This window comes from Zootoca vivipara, chromosome 3 (genome assembly GCF_965207765.1).
Source record: "Zootoca vivipara chromosome 3, rZooViv2.hap1.1, whole genome shotgun sequence".
NCBI lineage: Eukaryota > Metazoa > Chordata > Lepidosauria > Squamata > Lacertidae > Zootoca > Zootoca vivipara.
The window spans coordinates 102891063-102908585 of NC_142586.1; the positions used below are offsets into that span (position 1 = coordinate 102891063).

General features: G+C 46.1%; 1 protein-coding gene across 2 annotated transcripts in view; it reads left to right on the forward strand.

The window, feature by feature from the left end:
* Positions 1 to 6583: 6583 nt before the first annotated feature.
* LOC132591836 (uncharacterized) overlaps positions 6584 to 17523 on the forward strand; it is a 264084-nt gene continuing 253144 nt past the window's right edge. Inside the window, exon 1 of one of the 2 annotated variants that reach the window (XR_015949171.1) lies at positions 6584 to 6724. The gene's annotated coding sequence lies outside the window, so the exon portion shown is untranslated. The remainder of the gene's footprint in view (positions 6725 to 17523) is intronic. The other variant, XR_009557250.2, reaches the window with a different exon arrangement.

The window sequence follows — 17523 nt, forward strand, 5'->3', positions numbered from 1 at the left end:
TCAAAGCTGTTGAGTTTTTTTAAGGAAGGCAAGCCCTGTTTTGGGGGGTTTAGGTCAAACTTGTTGAGCTTCTTTTAGGAGGGAGGGAGGCCCATTTTTGTTTAGGGCTTCAGGTCATAGTTCAGCTTTTTTTAGGGAGGAGGAAAAATTTGGGTGAGCTTTTTTTAGGGGTGCCAGTGATCTAGCAGTGATCTACCACAGACATCCAGTGATCTACTGGTAGATCACAATCTACCTGTTGGACGTGCCTGCTGTAAATCAAGCAGAGAGAAAGCTGCTTACAAGGCTCCTGTACAGGTGTACCAGTATCTTCCTCTTGCTGCAGAGTTCTAGCATCACAGCGTCACCCAGAGGCACCCACAAATGTGAGTTATCCCTCTCTCTATTTCTTCCTTCCTTTCCTCCCTCTTCCATCCTCAATAAAATACTGGGGGGGGGGCAGATAAGCCCCACATAGAAAGCCCATCAACATGGGGGGGGGAGGACTCTTTAAAATACAGTATTTACCAGTAATTTCTTTTGGGGGGGAGGCACCTAGGCCTCTAGGAGTTGGCTGCTATGCCTAGGACAATTCAAGAAAGCAGAATCATGCATATGCTATGGTAATATATCAAAAGAATCATGGAATTGTAGTCGGAAGGGACCACAAGGGTCATCTAGTCCAACCCCCTGCAATGCAGGAATTTTTCCCCAATGTGGGGCTTGAACCCACAACATGGTTGAAATATTATGCTGATATGCAGCAACGCCTCGGAGCCATCGAGACTGCGGCCCTGTCTTGCCTCGCCCTCGCCTGCCCTGCCACCCCCTCTCCCCTGCCCGACCCTCCCATCCTCTTGCTGCAGAGTTCCAGCTTCACAGCATCACCCAGAGGCACCCACAAATATGAGGTATCCCTCTCTCTATTATTCCTTCCTTCCCTCCCTCTTCCATCCTTAATAAAATACTGGGGGGGGGGGGCAGATAAGCCCCACATAGAAAGCCCATCAAAATGGGGTTTTTTTGACTCTTTCAAATACGGTATTTACCAGTAATTGGGGGGGGGGAGAGGCACCTAGGCCTCTAGGATTTGGCTGCTATGCCTAGGAGTAGGACAATTCAAGAAAGCAGAATGATGCATATGCTATGGTAATATATCAATGGAATCATAGAATTGTAGTTGGAAGGGACCACAAGGGTCATCTAGTCCAACCCCCTGCAATGCAGGATTTTTCCCCCAAGGTGGGACTTGAACCCACAACATGGTTGAAATATTATGCTGATATGCAGCAACGCCTCGGAGCTGTCGTGACTGCGGCCGTGCCTTCCCTCGCCCTCACCCGCCCTGCCACCCCCTCTCGCCTGCCCGACCCTCCCGTCCTTGCTGCAGAGTTCCAGCATCACAGCGTCACCCAGAGGCACCCACAAATATGAGTTATCCCTCTCTCTATTTCTTCCTTCCCTCCCTCTTCCATTCTTAATAAAATATGGGGGGGGCAGATAAGCCCCACATAGAAAGCCCATCAACATGGGGGGGATGACTCTTTCACATACGGTATTTACTAGTAATTGGGGGGGGGGAGGCACCTAGGCCTCTAGGAGTTGGCTGCTATGCCTAGGAGTAGGACAATTCAAGAAAGCAGAATGATGCATATGCTATGGCAATATATCAATAGAATCATAGAATTGTAGTCGGAAGGGACCACAAGGGTCATCTAGTCCAACCCCCTGCAATGCAGGAATTTTTTCCTAAGGTGGGGCTTGAACCCACAACATGGTTGAAATATTATGCTGATATGCAGCAACGCCTCGGAGCCGTTGTGACTGCGGCCGTGCCTTGCCTTGCCCTCGCCCACCCTGTCACCCCCTCTTGCCTGCCCGACCCTCCCGTCCTCTCCAGCCAAGCAGGGTAGCCGCCGCCGTTGCCAGCCCCAGAAGCACAGGGTGGCCGCTGCCGCCACCACGATGTCGTCAGGCCAGCTGGCCCTGTAGCCCCGCCCATGTTCCCACTTTGTGGCCCCGCCCCTGAATGATCATGGCTTGCCCCCCCCTAGTTGTGATCCTGGCTACGCCCTTGGTGGCTTTGTTTCTGAGTGTGTAGGTTTAACCTGTAAAACACCTTGACGTTTGTCAGCCAGATGAAATGCTACCCTTTTCAAATGGAAATACGCACAAGCTTACGAAGTGTTGCCATTCAAACTGGTTAGCCTGAAGGAGGAAGCCCTCGAAAGGAAAAGGAGAGAAGTACCTAGCCTCTGCTTGACTCTTCTCGTCCCCACTTTTATCTACGTTTTTGGTGAAACAATAATATAACTACAATCTTTCTTGCTAGAATCCTGCTTTCTGATCCAAAGTTCTTTGTGACAATAGGGGTTGCAGACTGAAAATGAGAGCCAACTTCCACCCGCGCAGGGCAGGCTCCAGCTTTGATGGGCAAAGCGCCCTCTGGTGGGCCTCCTCTTATTACAACGATGGGCTCCCTAAGATGGTTGGATGGCACCTTGTACACCTCATTCCGGCAACTCCTGCAGCCAAGCTGGTGCCAAATGTATTGCTCTGCTTTCCTTTATATGACATCAGCGAGGCCGAGAAGGGGGTCTTGTTGTCTGGCCAGCCCAGGACCTCCATGTTGTTGTTGTTGTTTAGTCGTGTCCGACTCTTCGTGAGCCCATGGACCAGAGCACACCAGCCACTCCTGTCTTGCACTGCCTCCCGCAGTTTGGTCAAACTCATGTTGGTGGCTTCGAGAACACTGTCCAACCATCTCATCCTCTGTCGTCCCCTTCTCCTTGTGTCCTCAATCTTTCCCAACACCAGGGTTCTTTCCAGGGAGTCTTCTCTTCTCATGAGGTGGCCAAAGTATTGGAGCCTCAGCTTCAGGATCTGTCCTTCCAGTGAGCACTCAGGGCTGATTTCCTTCAGAATGGATAGGTTCGATCTTCTTGCAGTCCATGGGACTCTCAAGAGTCTCCTCCAGCACCATAATTCAAAAGCATCAATTCTTCGGCGATCAGCCTTCTTTGTGGTCCAGCTCTCACTTCCATACATCACTACTGGGAAAACCATAGCTTTAACTATATGGACCTTTGTTGGCAAGGTGATGTCTCTGCTTTTTAAGATGCTTTTCTCCCAAGAAGCAGGCGTCTTTTAATTTCGTGACTGCTGTCACCATCTGCAGTGATCATGGAACCCAAGAAAGTAAAATCTCTCACTGCCTCCATTTCTACCCCTTCTATTTGCCAGGAGGTAATGGGACCAGTGGCCATGATCTTGGTTTTTTTGATGCTGAGCTTCAGACCATATTTTGCGCTCTCCTCTTTCACCCTCATTAAAAGGTTCTTTAATTCCTCCTCACTTTCTGCCATCAAGGTTGTGTCATCTGCATATCTGAGGTTGTTGATATTTCTTCCGGCAATCTTAATTCCGGCTTGGGATTCATCCAGCCCAGCCTTTCGCATGATGAATTCTGCATATAAGTTAAATAAGCAGGGAGACAATATACAGCCTTGTCGTACTCCTTTCCCAATTTTGAACCAATATTTCCAATTTTGGACCTCCATACACACTCCCATTGCTCAGGCGTGTGCCCTGGGGAGGGCATTTTGCTGCTGCTGATACAACAGTTTGGCTTCACCCCCAGAGGTGCACTCCATTGTGTCTCAAAGGAGTCGTGGTGCCATCTTATCAGACCCTCTTCTGGTGGAGTGAGAAGGCCCAAGTAAGGATGAACTCATTTAAAAGTTCCAAGAAGTTCTTAACAGTTATAAAAAGTCCTTTGAAAAAAATAATACAAAGAACTTGGAGAGCCGCTGCCAGTCAAAGCAGCTAGCACTGGGCAGTGGTGTTACATGTTTTGGGGTTTTGTTGGGGATGGGGAACCACAGCTCATTGGTAGAGTACATGCTCTGAGCCTCAATCTCTGCTATTTCTAGTTAAAAGGATGAGTGTTAAGGTGGTGGGAAAGGATATCTGCCTCTGTCAATCACTCAGAAAATGGGCTTGATTGACAGATAAGGTTGTTGTCGTTTAGTCGTTTAGTCGTGTCCGACCCTTCATGACCCCATGGACCACAGCACGCCAGGCACTCCTGTCTTGCACTGTTTCCCGCAGTTTGGTCAAACTCATGTTCGTAGCTTCGAGAACACTGTCCAACCATCTCGTCCTCTGTTGTCCCCTTCTCCTTGTGCCCTCCATCTTTCCCAACATCAGGGTCTTTTCCAAGGAGTCTTCTCTTCTCATGAGGTGGCCAAAGTATTGGAGCCTCAGCTTCAGGATCTGTCCTTCCAGTTAGCACTCAGGGCTGATTTCCTTCAGAATGGATAGGTTCGATCTTCTTGCAGTCCATGGGACTCTCAAGAGTCTCCTCCAGACAGATAAGGTAGCTTCCAATAAATATGCCAGTTTTTCTTTTTTTCATTTCTTAAAAAAAGGTTAGCATCACATCTGGAAGTTTGTTTTTAGAATGCTATTAAGATGGGCACAGCATCAGATATTTTTACACTTTCATGTTGTTTTTGTATGTGGTGAAATCATGCTTTTTTGCCATTCTCTTTGACAGCAGCGCCACCTGCTGTTGAAAGCAAATGCGACGAAAGATAAAGGGTGAGAAAGGGCCTCAAGAGTTTTCCTCTCCCGAAGAACGAAGTCGAAAATCTGTTCTGTGCATCTTTCATGCGAATGTGTAATTTTCATTGGCTGAAATGCACTTTCAGGGTTTGTTTGTGTTTGACTACGTTTCTTTCAAGCCCCACTGCCTAAGGTTGGAGAGAGGTGTTTTTTTTTCTCTCCATAGATTTTAAGTTAGTTTGAAAACGAGGGGCCTAGCTGTGGTATATACATTTGTACCACTTTCACCTATGAAAAAATTGTGTCTTTGTAGGCTTTCTGTACTGTGGCAAATGCTGTTTAATCAGTGGTGACAGTATGGTGAAAATAAAACCAAGAGACATGATGGCTCTTTTCAAGAATCTCAAAGATTATGGTGTTTTCCCAGCGTGCATTGATTCTAATGTCAACTTTTTAAAGATACCAGTTAGGTTCCTTCATCTTTAATAGTTATATTTTTAATAGTTATATAGAAGAGGCGATTGCATGATAAGCTACACCTGCTAAAATTTCTTCTTCCACACATCTGTTAAAGGAGCTATTCCACTTACACCAGATGAACACCGTTTTATTTGTCTGGCCTTTTTAAGATCTTTTGTCTACTCTGTTCTATAAATTACTGTATTTTTAAAAACTGTTTTTAAGCTGCTCTGGAATACCCTTTGGGATTGATGATGTGTGGGCAATTAAATCTAAATTAATAAATATTCATAAAGGTAAAGGGACCCCTGACCATTAGGTCCAGTCGTGACCGACTCTGGGGTTGCGGCGCTCATCTCGCATTATTGACCGAGGGAGCCGGCGTATAGCTTCCAGGTCATGTGGCCAGCATGACAAAGCCGCTTGTGGCGAACCAGAGCAGCACACGGAAACGCTGGTTACCTTCCCGCTGTAGCGGTTCCTATTTATCTACTTGCATTTTGACGTGCTTTTGAACTGCTAGGTTGGCAGAAGCTGGGACAGAGCAACGGGAGCTCACCCTGTCACAGGGATTCGAACCGCTGACCTTCTGATCAGCAAGCCCTAGGCTCTGTGGTTTAACCCACAGCGCCACCTGGGTCCCTATAAATATTCATACATAGGCTCAAATAGTAGAACAGGAACACTCTTAGAGCTCATCTGCACCGCTCTTGAAATTCTACATTTTCCAAATCTGGTTTGTGCATTATAACACTCTGTGGTTCAGTACCTGTGCAGTTTGCTAGCTGTTGTCTCATTCTTTTGTACCAGGAACACACATTGGGCCTATTGTTACTTCGGATCTAGGGCCTTGTTGCTTCTTTAAAAAAAGAATTTTAAACTGCCCATGGACACTTCGTAAGCAGTCCATAAAACTGCTGCTGCGTCCCCACATTAGCTCTCCCTTGATAGGTAAAGGAAAATCCAGCTTGTGGTCCTTACTGACCAACAAAATTTACAACGCATTCTCAGGCACTCCTCCTACTTAAGGTGCAAGGGGGGTCTTCCTCCCTAGTAAATCTACCCAGAAAGGAGAGAAAGATTCACTCAGATATTAACAGCAGCAGCAATGAAAACAAAATGGGGACTGAAGGCAATGGCTTTGGCACAGAGGAGGCGTTAAGGGACAGGGCAAAATAGGATAACCCAAAAAACGTGATATGGCAAGTGCACATTACAAGACACCGTGCCACGTGTAATCGATTTAGAAAACCTTTTTGCTGCAAGACAGACCCAAAAAAGAAAATAACAGAACACCACTGCTTATCACATACAGCTCCCAAGTTAAAACAGTACAACGCATCATCAGAGATCTACAACCTCTTCTAGACCATGACAGCTCTCTTTCTATATAGTGCATGTTCACCTTTAGGCAGTAGATGGCACTAGCGACACACTATGGCTGTCACATCCTGATTTTTCATGTTTTCCTTGTGTGAGGAAGGCATATATATTTAAGTCCAAAACAAGATCACATTAAAACACACACCAGCACTTGGCATGTCTGTAAACACAAAGGCCAAGAAGCAGCTGCCACTTCTGATCAGAACCACAGAACAGTTTCCACAAGGTCTTCTGAGGACAAGTGTAAATATATATATATATATATATTAAAGGAACTCCTCCGAGGCTCTAATTTAAGAGCCTTGCATGACTCATGTAAACAGAAGTGGCGCAACTGGTGAGTAATCCTGATAGCGCCTTTCTGTAAATATTTAATCGCAGTCAGGCTTCCAATGAGCCGGTCGGATTTTGGGTATTAAGACAATTACGATCTTAAAGGAAAGACGTGAGGGACGGGAAGGAGCTGTTCTCGTTGCATGAGATTTGCTGCTTGTTTTTCTATATTTACTGTTGACCTGCTTTGTCGCATATATTTTAAATTAGCGTTTCTCCTTGTTGTAAGCCGTGCAGAGAACGTGGTTCTAGAACGGCATATGAATGGCCTGAAATAAGTAAAGTAAATATATATATATATATATATATATATATATATATATATGTGAAATTCAAAATTCAGCCTACGAACTGAGGTATAATGACACTTTTGCTGCAGGTAGAAATATCAGTATTTTGACATTCAATGTATGAATCGTTACCCACAAACATTTTGGGGACAAAAGAAGAGCTTTGAGAGGACGTTAAAAATTCTCTGCAGAAAGCAGAGTGGCTTTCTTTTGTACTGGTGCCCTGACTATTCACCAGCCAGCGCAGGATCATATAGGATCACCTGCTCCATCACCCAATCAGATTTGCCTATGGATTATGTTGAGGGGGGGGAAAGGAAACCAGTGCTTTGCCCTCAAAATGATCTCATGCGAGGGAGGGAAGTTCTGCCTCTGTTGCTCAAGCGACTGGGCTGTGCTAGCAACACATCACCCTGATTGCCTATGCGATTGTAAACGTTTTCACCCACTTTTGAGGCCTCTGTCAAAATCACAAAAAGGTGGGCGCTTTCTGTGGGTGTTTGCAACCCCTTCTCTTGCTCTGGCATTGTGAACTGACTGAGGTTTTAGAGTAAATAATTGTGGTACCGTAATTACCGTGTTTCTCCGAAAATAAGACACCGTCTTATATTTATTTTTCCTCAGAAAAAAACCACACTATGGCTTATTTTCAGGGGGTGTATTATTTTTCTCCTCCTCCTGCCGCGGCCGGCATTGCTGCTGCGCCTATCACTATGTCTTATTTTCGGGGTATGGCTTATATTTCTTGAATGCTTAAAAATCCTGCTACGTCTTATTTTATGGCTACGTCTTATTTTCGGAGAAACAGGGTACTTGGTCAAGGAATAAATAGTTGATAGCCTCGTGGACTTACAAAATTTAACTCCACCTACAGTAGGTTTTGTCCGTAGACCAGCCTTTGCAATAATAATAATAATAATAATAATAATAATAATAATAATAATAATTTATTATTTATACCCCGCCCATCTGGCTGGGTTTCCCCTGCCACTCTGGGCGGCTTCCAACCGAATATTAAAAACAGTACAGCATCAAACATTAAAAACTTCCCTAAACAGGGCCGCCTTCAGTTGTCTTCTAAATGTAAAATAGTTGTTTATTGCCTTGACATCTGCTGGGAGGGCGTTCCACAGGGCGGGTGCCTGTCTGGTTCCCTGTAACCTCACTTCTCGCAATGAGGGAACCCCCAGAAGGCCCTCGGTGCTGGATCTCAGTGTCCGGGCTGAATGGTGGGGGTGGAGACGCAACCTGGTGCCGTCCAGATGTTTTGAATTGCCATCCCCACCTGCCCCTGCCAACACAACCATCGTGTCTGAGGAAGATGGGAGCCACAGTCTAAGAGATACAAGCGGGCACCGTGCCGGTGAAAGCTGTGAGACAGACTTTTATGCAATTTCCAGATGTTTGCTTCCAGCTTCCCCAGTGAGGGGAAAACAGGAACCACCACTACCTCACCCCAGAGAAGTCCCGTGCTTCCTTGGAGTGTTGCAGTCTCTCGGGGAAGGGTCACAATGACCGAGGAGAAAAGGGAAATTCATAGCTTGGAGATACAAGCTGAGGTTGGTTCTCTAAAGGCAGTCCAGAGAGTAGTGGTTGGAGAAGCAGGTAGCAAGACTGGGCTGTGGTGGCAAGGAAGGTTTCGAAGTGAGGCCTCAAAGCAGCAGGTAGCTTTTATAAAAACACACCACATCCACCCAAAACTTGTGCAACGAAGGGGACCATCCCTGCTGAAGCAGGAGCTGGAATCATGTGTTGTGATGAGCTAGCTCTGTGTGGCTTAGGTCAAGGACACTCTAGGTGGCCTTTGGCTCTTCTTCCCACCTTTCCATGGGGCAGATGCTATGAGTTGGCCTCAGGTGTTGGAGAAGAGGTTCATATAGGAAAAGGACAAGAGAGGTGGAGCCAAGCCAAGAGCCTATTGGGACCCAAGGAAGCCTATCGTATTCCACAGAACTATTGAATTTGCTTGGCAAACTCCTCTTTCTCTGCCCACACTGCTAATCCTGCTCATGCGTTTGACTAGCACCAACTGCCCTGGGAAAGAGCTGACGTCTGGATTGTGGCTGTCTGGTTGGTGCTAGCTGGTTTTTCTTTTGCACAGTTTCTCACCCTTCCGGTCTTGAATTCAATTCGCCACATTTCCAAGCCCGTTCACGTGTTGTTCTTGAAAAGACCTCATGCAAATTCGGCGGCATTTTAGTATACTGTACACACTATCGAATGCAATTTCCCCCTAGTATGGATATTCATTGTATAATGTGTTTTTCTGTATACATTTCTGCACTGCAAAATTTGGAGAAGTGGGTCAACTTTGACAGGTGACCGGGAGCACCCACACATCGGTCACCTGGTGACATCAGATGATTGACAGGTGGAGGAACCCACCCACTTGTCAAAAATTGGCTTGTCGGGTGTTGTTGTTGTTTAGTCGTTTAGTCGTGTCCGACTCTTCGTGACCCCATGGACCATAGCACGCCAGGCACTCCTGTCTTGCACTGCCTCCCGCAGTTTGGTCAAACTCATGTTCGTAGCTTCGAGAACACTGTCCAACCACCTTGTCCTCTGACGTCCCCTTCTCCTAGTGCCCTCAATCTTTCCCAACATCAGGGTCTTTTCCAAGGATTCTTCTCTTCTCATGAGGTGGCCAAAGTATTGGAGCCTCAGCTTCACGATCTGTCCTTCCAGGGAGCACTCAGGGCTGATTTCCTTCAGAATGGATAGGTTTGATCTTCTTGCAGTCCATGGGACTCTCAAGAGTCTCCTCCAGCACCATAATTCAAAAGCATCAATTCTTCGGCGATCAGCCTTCTTTATGGTCCAGCTCTCACTTCCATACATCACTACTGGGAAAACCATAGCTTTAACTATACGGACCTTTGTCGGCAAGGTGATGTCTCTGCTTTTTAAGATGCTGTCTAGGTTTGTCATTGCTTTTCTCCCAAGAAGCAGGCGTCTTTTAATTTCGTGACTGCTGTCACCATCTGCAGTGATCAAGGAGCCCAAGAAGGTAAAATCTCTCACTGCCTCCATTTCTTCCCCTTCTATTTGCCAGGAGGTGATGGGACCAGTGGCCATGATCTTGGTTTTTTTGATGTTGAGCTTCAAAAAAAATATGGCAAAATATGGCTTGTTGGGTAGGAGGTGATAAAGATCTGGATTCCCAGGCCAAAAACTTTCCCCATCCCTTCCCCTGGAGTCTCATCCCACAATGACTGACTGACTGATTTGTTTGTTTGTTTAGCTTCCCACCTTCCCTCCCAAGCACCTTGAGGGTGGCATGCATGATTCTCCCCCTCCACATCTTATCCTCACAACCCTGTGAGGTAGAGAGGGTGAATAGCCCAAAGTCACTTGGCGAGCTTCATGTCCAAAATAGGGATTTGAACCCTGTTCTTCCAGGGCCTAATCCGACACGCTAACCACTGTATCAGCCAAACATATTCACTTACATTTGTTGAAAGGAACAGCGCTTGAGGGAATGTGATCTGAAATCTTCCCCTTTGTATGGGTGTTGAAGATGGGCGATGGTTTTGTGACACAATCGGGCCGCCTTGGCTTTTTGGGGTGGGGGTGGGGGTGAGGAACATATTCTGGCATGGTGTCAACACTGTCCAATTTATTTGATGACTTGTGCATCAGACAAAATGTTCTCGATCATGTGGAAACATATAGTGCGATTATGTTGACGTCTTCGAAACCTTGCAGGATGCATTGTTGATCTTTTCTTACCAGGTGATATAGAAGTCATTTTTGGTTCCCTTCCCTTATTTTGACTCTTAAACAGAAGAAAACAAAACAAATCTGAAGTGGGATGGATTGATTTCTTTTTGTGGGATCATGACGAAGAAGCTCACTTTTGTGTGTGTGTGTGGGGGGGAATCGCTCTGTTTTATACAAAGCGCTGCTCACATTAGTGGTGCTATGGAAATCACGAAATAACAATAACAAATAGCTTGGGTGCCTCTCAGTGTTTTTAATCTGGTGGCATTATTTTTAAGTCCTTTTCGTTCCGGCGGGAGCGCCTCGTAGTCAAACGACGTGTTACATGTGCCCAGCCCTACTTGACGGCAAGCAACAGTCAAGAAATTAGTTTCATTAAATCTTGCCTCTTGTCCCCCGATGATCTCAGCGCACATAGGCCCCTGTGCCTTCCAAGCCAGAGATTAGTCTCCACCAACTGTGAATGGAAAGAGAAACCTGATCTCTGAAAAAACAAAGACTTCCTCCCGCCCCTCTTGCCTCTCTGTACATTGTGAAGCTGCTGGCTTCTACTGCCCAAGGTATTCTCCCTCCTTCTCCCTGACAGGCCTGCCGTAGCCATCCAGAGTCTCTTATCTGCCAACTGCAGTCAAACCAATTTTTAAAAAGGGCTGAATAAGACGGAGCTTATCTGGAGAGCGAGGCCTTATCTCCAGCCTGTTTGGGAGCTAGCAGCCCACTGTGTTTACAGGGAGAGGAAATAATTTTCTCAGAAGGCAGGGGGGGATTTCTTTCTGCAAGATTTCTGGTCCTTGGCGACCTGAAGTCCTACAGAGGAAAGCTTTTAAAAGTGCGCAAGCACCGGTGGCTTTTGTTGCGAACCAGTTTCAAGTCAAGTGTCTTGCAATCCTTGGTGGGAATTTGGGCAGCCCTGATCAGAAATGAAAGAAAGAAAGAAAGAAAGAAAGAAAGAAAGAAAGAAAGAAAGAAAGAAAGAAAGAAAGAAAGGGGCATCATAGAAACAGGAAGTGACGTCTGCAGTCAGAAGTACTAGTGTCATCCCTCGTTTCAACTATGCGGAGCCGCTGGCGTCGGCGGAGGGCGCGTGAAGCTGAAAAATGACCACTGCTAACAAGACACCACCCGGTGCAGATCCAAAGCAGCTGGAAAGGACTGGAACTGTTCGAGAAATTGGATCACAAGCTGTTTGGTCACTTTCCACTTGTAAACCAGGATTTGGTGTGGATCAGTTACGAGATGATAATCTACAAACATACTGGCAGTCTGACGGATCACAGCCTCATTTGGTGAACATCCAATTCAGGAGGGAAACAACAGTGAAAACGCTGTGTATTTACAGTGGTACCTCTACTTACGAATTTAATGTGTTCCGAATGCACATTTGTAAGTCGAATAAATTTGTAAGTCGAATCCCATAGGAATGCATTGGGAGAAAAAAATTGTAAGTCGAAGCAAACCTATCTAAACCGCATCCAAGATGGCGGACGGAGCTCCGTTCTTAAGTAGAAACATTCATAAGTAGAGTTATTCGTAAGTAGAGGTACCACTGTATGCAGATTATAAATCAGATGAAAGCTACACTCCAAGTAAGATCTCTGTCAGGGTAGGAAACAACTTCCACATATCTACAGGAAACCCGGCAACTTGAATTAGTGGAGCCCAGTGGTTGGATTCATGTAGCCTTAACAGATACTCATAAGAAACCTATCTGCAGTTTTATGATTCAGATTGCTGTTTTAGCCAATCACCAAAATGGAAGAGACACTCATATGCGGCAAATCAAGGTGTACAGTATACACCAGTGGAAGAAAGTTCTATTGGTAAATTTCCTAGGTGTACAACATTTGATTTTAATGTTTAATCAATTATTTTATTTTTCTGTTGGAAGCCGCCCAGAGTGGCTGGGGAAACACAGCCAGATGGGCGGGGTATAAATAATAAATTGTTGTTGTTGTTGTTGTTGTTGTTGTTGTTGTTATGCATTGTAAATTGCTAGTCAGAGGATGGCGTATTGGTCTAAAGCAGGCACCCCCAACCTTCGGCCCTCCAGATGTTTTGGACTACAATTCCCATCATCCCTGACCACTCGTCCTGCTAGCTAGGGATCATGGGAGTTGTAGGCCAAAACATCTGGAGGGCTGCAGGTTGGGGATGCCTGGTCTAAAGGAATACGAAACTCAAAGTAGGTATAATAATAATAATAATAATAATTTATTATTTATACCCCGCCCATCTGGCCGGGTTCCCCCAGCCACTCTGGGCGGCTTCCAAAAAAAACCCAGAAATTATAAAATACAGAAATCCATCAAACATTAAAAGCTTCCCTAAACAGGGCTGCCTTGAGATGCCTTCTAAAGGTCTGGTAATTGTTCTCTTTGACCTCTAGTGGGAGGGCATTCCACAGGGTGGGTGCCACTACCGAGAAGGCCCTCTGCCTGGTTCCCTGTAACTTGGCTTCTCGTAATGAGGGAACCGCCAGAAGGCCCTCGGAGCTGGACCTCAGTGTCCGGGCAGAACGATGGGGGTGGAGACGCTCCTTCAGGTATACCGGACCGAGGCCGTTTAGGGCTTTAAAGGTCAACACCAACACTTTGAATTGTGCTCGGAAACGTACTGGGAGCCAATGTAGGTCTTTTAGGACCGGTGTTATGTGATCTCGGCGGCCGCTCCCAGTCACCAGTCTAGCTGCCGCATTCTGGATTAGTTGTAGTTTCCGGGTCACCTTCAAAGGTAGCCCCACGTAGAGCGCATTGCAGTAGTCCAAGCGAGAGATAACTAGAGCATGCACCACTCTGGAGAGACAGTCAGTGGGCAGGTAGGGACTCAGCCTGCGTACCAGATGGAGCTGATAAACAGCTGCCCTGGACACGGAGTTGACCTGTGCCTCCATGGACAGCTGTGAGTCTAAAATGACTCCCAGGCTGCGCACCTGGTCTTTCAGGGGCACAGTTACCCCATTCAGGACCAGGGAGTCCTCCACACCCGCCCGCCTCCTGTCCCCCACAAACAGTACTTCTGTCTTGTCAGGATTCAATCTCAATCTGTTAGCCGCCATCCATCCTCCAACCGCCTCCAAGCACTCACACAGGACCTTCACCGCCTTCACTGGTTCTGATTTAAAAGAGAGGTAGAGCTGGGTATCATCAGCATACTGATGGACACCCAGCCCAAACCCCCTGATGATCTCTCCCAGTGGCTGCATATAGATGTTAAAAAGCATGGGGGAGAGGACAGAACCCTGAGGCACCCCACAAGTGAGCGCCCAGGGGTCTGAACACTCATCCCCCACCACCACTTTCTGAACACGGCCCAGGAGGAAGGAGCGGAACCACTGCATGACAGTGCCCCCAGCTCCCAAGCCCTCTAGACGGTCCAGAAGGATGTTATGGTCGATGGTGTCAAAAGCCGCTGAGAGATCCAGCAGAACAAGGAAACAGCTCTTACCTTTGTCCCTAGCCCGCCGGAGATCATCGACCAGTGCGACCAAGGCAGTTTCAGTCCCATGATGAGGCCTGAATCCTGACTGGAAGGGATCCAAATGGTCCGCTTCTTCCAGGCGTGCCTTGCAGGTAAACTAGCCTTGCATTTAAGCACTAGCCTGGTAACCAGAGGCAACTAGGAATTGCATGCAAGTGAGTGAGCAGGCTGATAGCATAGGAACGGGGTGCTCTTTTCTTTCTCTGCACCTGTCATATAAACCAAGTTGGCTGCTAGAGGAGGGAAACCCCATTCTCTTAGCTCTGCTTATAAATGCAGCTCTTCGTGCCACCTTTGTTAGCCACTAAAAAAACTTTGCAGGCTACTATTGACTGAGTTGCTTATTTTAGAAGGCCCAGGTGAAACCTATAATCTTGCACTGGGCTGACTTAGGTTGGTGTAGAATTACAGTATTTTTCACTCCATAAGTCACACTTTTTTCATCCTAAAAAGTAAGAGGAGATGTCTGTGTGTCTTATGGATCGAGTGTGTGGTCCCTGGAGCTGAACTGCCCAGGATCGAAAGGCAGATCATGCTTCTTCTTCTTTTACAAAAGAAAGCTAGAGGCTAGCAAGAGGGAAACAGAGTGTTGAAAGGAATCAGCTCAGCAGCTGATTGCAAGAGATCGGGGAGGGAGATAAGGGAGCTAGCTCTCTTTTCTGCCCGGCCAGGCCCCTTGCCTAGGCCTCAATTGTTGTCTACAGAGGGAGACATGTGATTGGCTGATTAGATTATCTGTCTGGAAACTGTAGAAATGGGTCCCTTTCCTTTCCTAAAGAAGCTGCAGAACTGTGAGTTGAACCCCATAAAAACAGGATTTTTTCCCCCTTTGCAAGCTAAGCTGAACAACTTTGAGTTGATCCTCAAAAATGGAGCTTTCCCCCTTTGCAAAAGAAGCTTCCTGAAAAATTTAATGGGGGGGGGGGCAAAGGCACCTAGGCCTCTAGGAATTGGCTGCTATGCCTAGGACAATTCAAGAAAGCAAAAAAAAAATATTCTTGTTTTTCTCCTCTAAAAACTGGGTGCGTCCTATGGTGATGTGCGTCTTATGGAGCGAAGCCCATTCCCCCAGGAGGCAGTGATGACAACCAGCTTTGATGGCTTCAAAAGAGGATTGGATAAATTCACGTAGGAGAGGGCTATTGGTGGCTACTGGCCAAGACTCCACAGAATGCCAGTTTCTAGAAAGGGTGCTCTTGTGCTCATGTTCTGCCCCTTGGTGTTCCACAGGGATCTGGTGGACCCCTGTGAGAACGGGGTGCTGGATGAGGTGTGGGTGCTGGATGATGCCTACTAGGGACCCTTAACCAGCAATTTTAAGAGGACATATTGTGTGTACTGCTAGTCTCATGACTACCAATTGGTTTGAAACCTGGTATTGGTTATTTGCTCAGGAAGACAAAATTATTAGTGTAGGAAAGAACTCAAGAAGGTAAGGTCTAGGAATAGGGGGGAAATTCAGTTCAGTTTGTGAATCTATAAGATTAATGCTCCCTGAAACAATATGCAAACTAAATAAAAAATTCATTCCAGTAGCACCTTAGAGACCAACTTACGGTAGTTTGGTATGAGCTTTCGTCTGCATGCACACTTCTTCAGATACCTACCTGTAACTAAAACACAGCCAACCTTCAAAGTTCATGCTTAATCTGAATTTTCCCCACAACCAACCATTATTTACAGAAAGGCATATATTAGTCGGAAATGTGCATAAAAACGGATATACAAGTAAAACAGCATACAAAAATGCATTATATTAAAATAAATTGCTTGCAAATGTGTGGATAGGAAGTTGGATAGGAAGTTGACACTGCATACAAAAATGTGTTTTATTAGGGGGAATTTGCACTAAAATGCTGAATAATTTTAATGAGGATTTAATAATGATAGAAAATGGCTGCAGAACTGTTGAGAAATGAATTTAAGATTGGAAAAAGGAGAAACTCTGAGGAGTGAAATTGAATGATCTTTCCATCCCTATAGTAAGGACACATTCAGATTGCAGACCCCCATGATGCCTCAAGCCAGGGTCTCGAGTCTGGTAATTGTTCTGGGGGGCATCTATGCAGACTCAAAGCAAAAGCCCCTCCTAGTCCCTGCTCATCAAAATGGGTAAGAGCAGACCAAGGCGCAAAATGAAGTTGCAGGATTCAATATGCCCCCCAACTAGGATCAGAGAGACCCTTCCTCCAAAACTTCTTCCAGGACATAAGGGTTTGTAAACACCCAAAGATTACACCTCATCACCACCACACCCAGAATCCATGCAGCATAAAGAGTTGCTCTACAGACAGAATTCCCTGGGAAGTTGCTCCACCAAGCCTCTAGCTAATGTCACAAGGAAAGTCTCCCAGGCATTCTCAAAGAACCTATTGCACAAGATTTTCATAATACAGTTGTACCTCGGAAGTCAAACAGCATCCGTTCCAGAAGACCGTTCGAATTCCAAAACATTCGGAAACCAAGGCGCGGCTTCTGATTGGCTGCAGGAAGCTCCTTTGGGTTCCAAAGATCGTTTGCAAACCGGAACACTCATTTCTGGGTTTGTGGCGTTCGGGAGCCAAAACGTTTGACTCTCAAGGCGTTCAACTTCTGAGGTATGACTGTATAGAGTTGGCGTGGTCCAGTAATTTTTCTCTGCAAACTTACTAATTTAAAAGAGCCCTTCTCAGCATCCAAACCTCTAGGGTCTGTGGTTTTCATAACACTCTGTTAAGGAATGTTTTTATGTATTAATGTATTTTTAATCTTTTGTTGGAAGCTGCCCAGATGGGCGGGGTATAAATAAATAAAGGTAAAGTAAAGGTAAAGGGACCCCTGACCATTAGGTCCAGTCGTGACCGACTCTGGGGTTGCAGCGCTCATCTCGCTTTATTGGCCGAGGGAGCCGGCGTACAGCTTCCAGGTCATGTGGCCAGCATGACTAAGCCACTTCTGGCGAACCAGAGCGGCACATGGAAACGCTGTTTACCTTCCCGCTGTAGCGGTTCCTATTTATCTACTTGCATTTTGACGTGCTTTCGAACTGCTAGGTTGGCAGGAGCTGGGAACAAGCAACAGCTCACCCCGTCACAGGGATTCGAACCGCCGACCTTCTGATCAGCAAGTCCTAGGCTCAGTGATTTAACCCACAGCGCCACCTGGGTCCCTATAAATAAATATATTATTATTATTATTATTCATTTGGATGACAGAACGTTGAAGAGGAGAAAAAGTGATTTTCTTTTTCTTAATATTTAATCCAGAAGAATTTTTTTTTAAAGACTGGTATCACTACAATATACCACATGCATAGTTTTATTGGGTGCATTTTGTC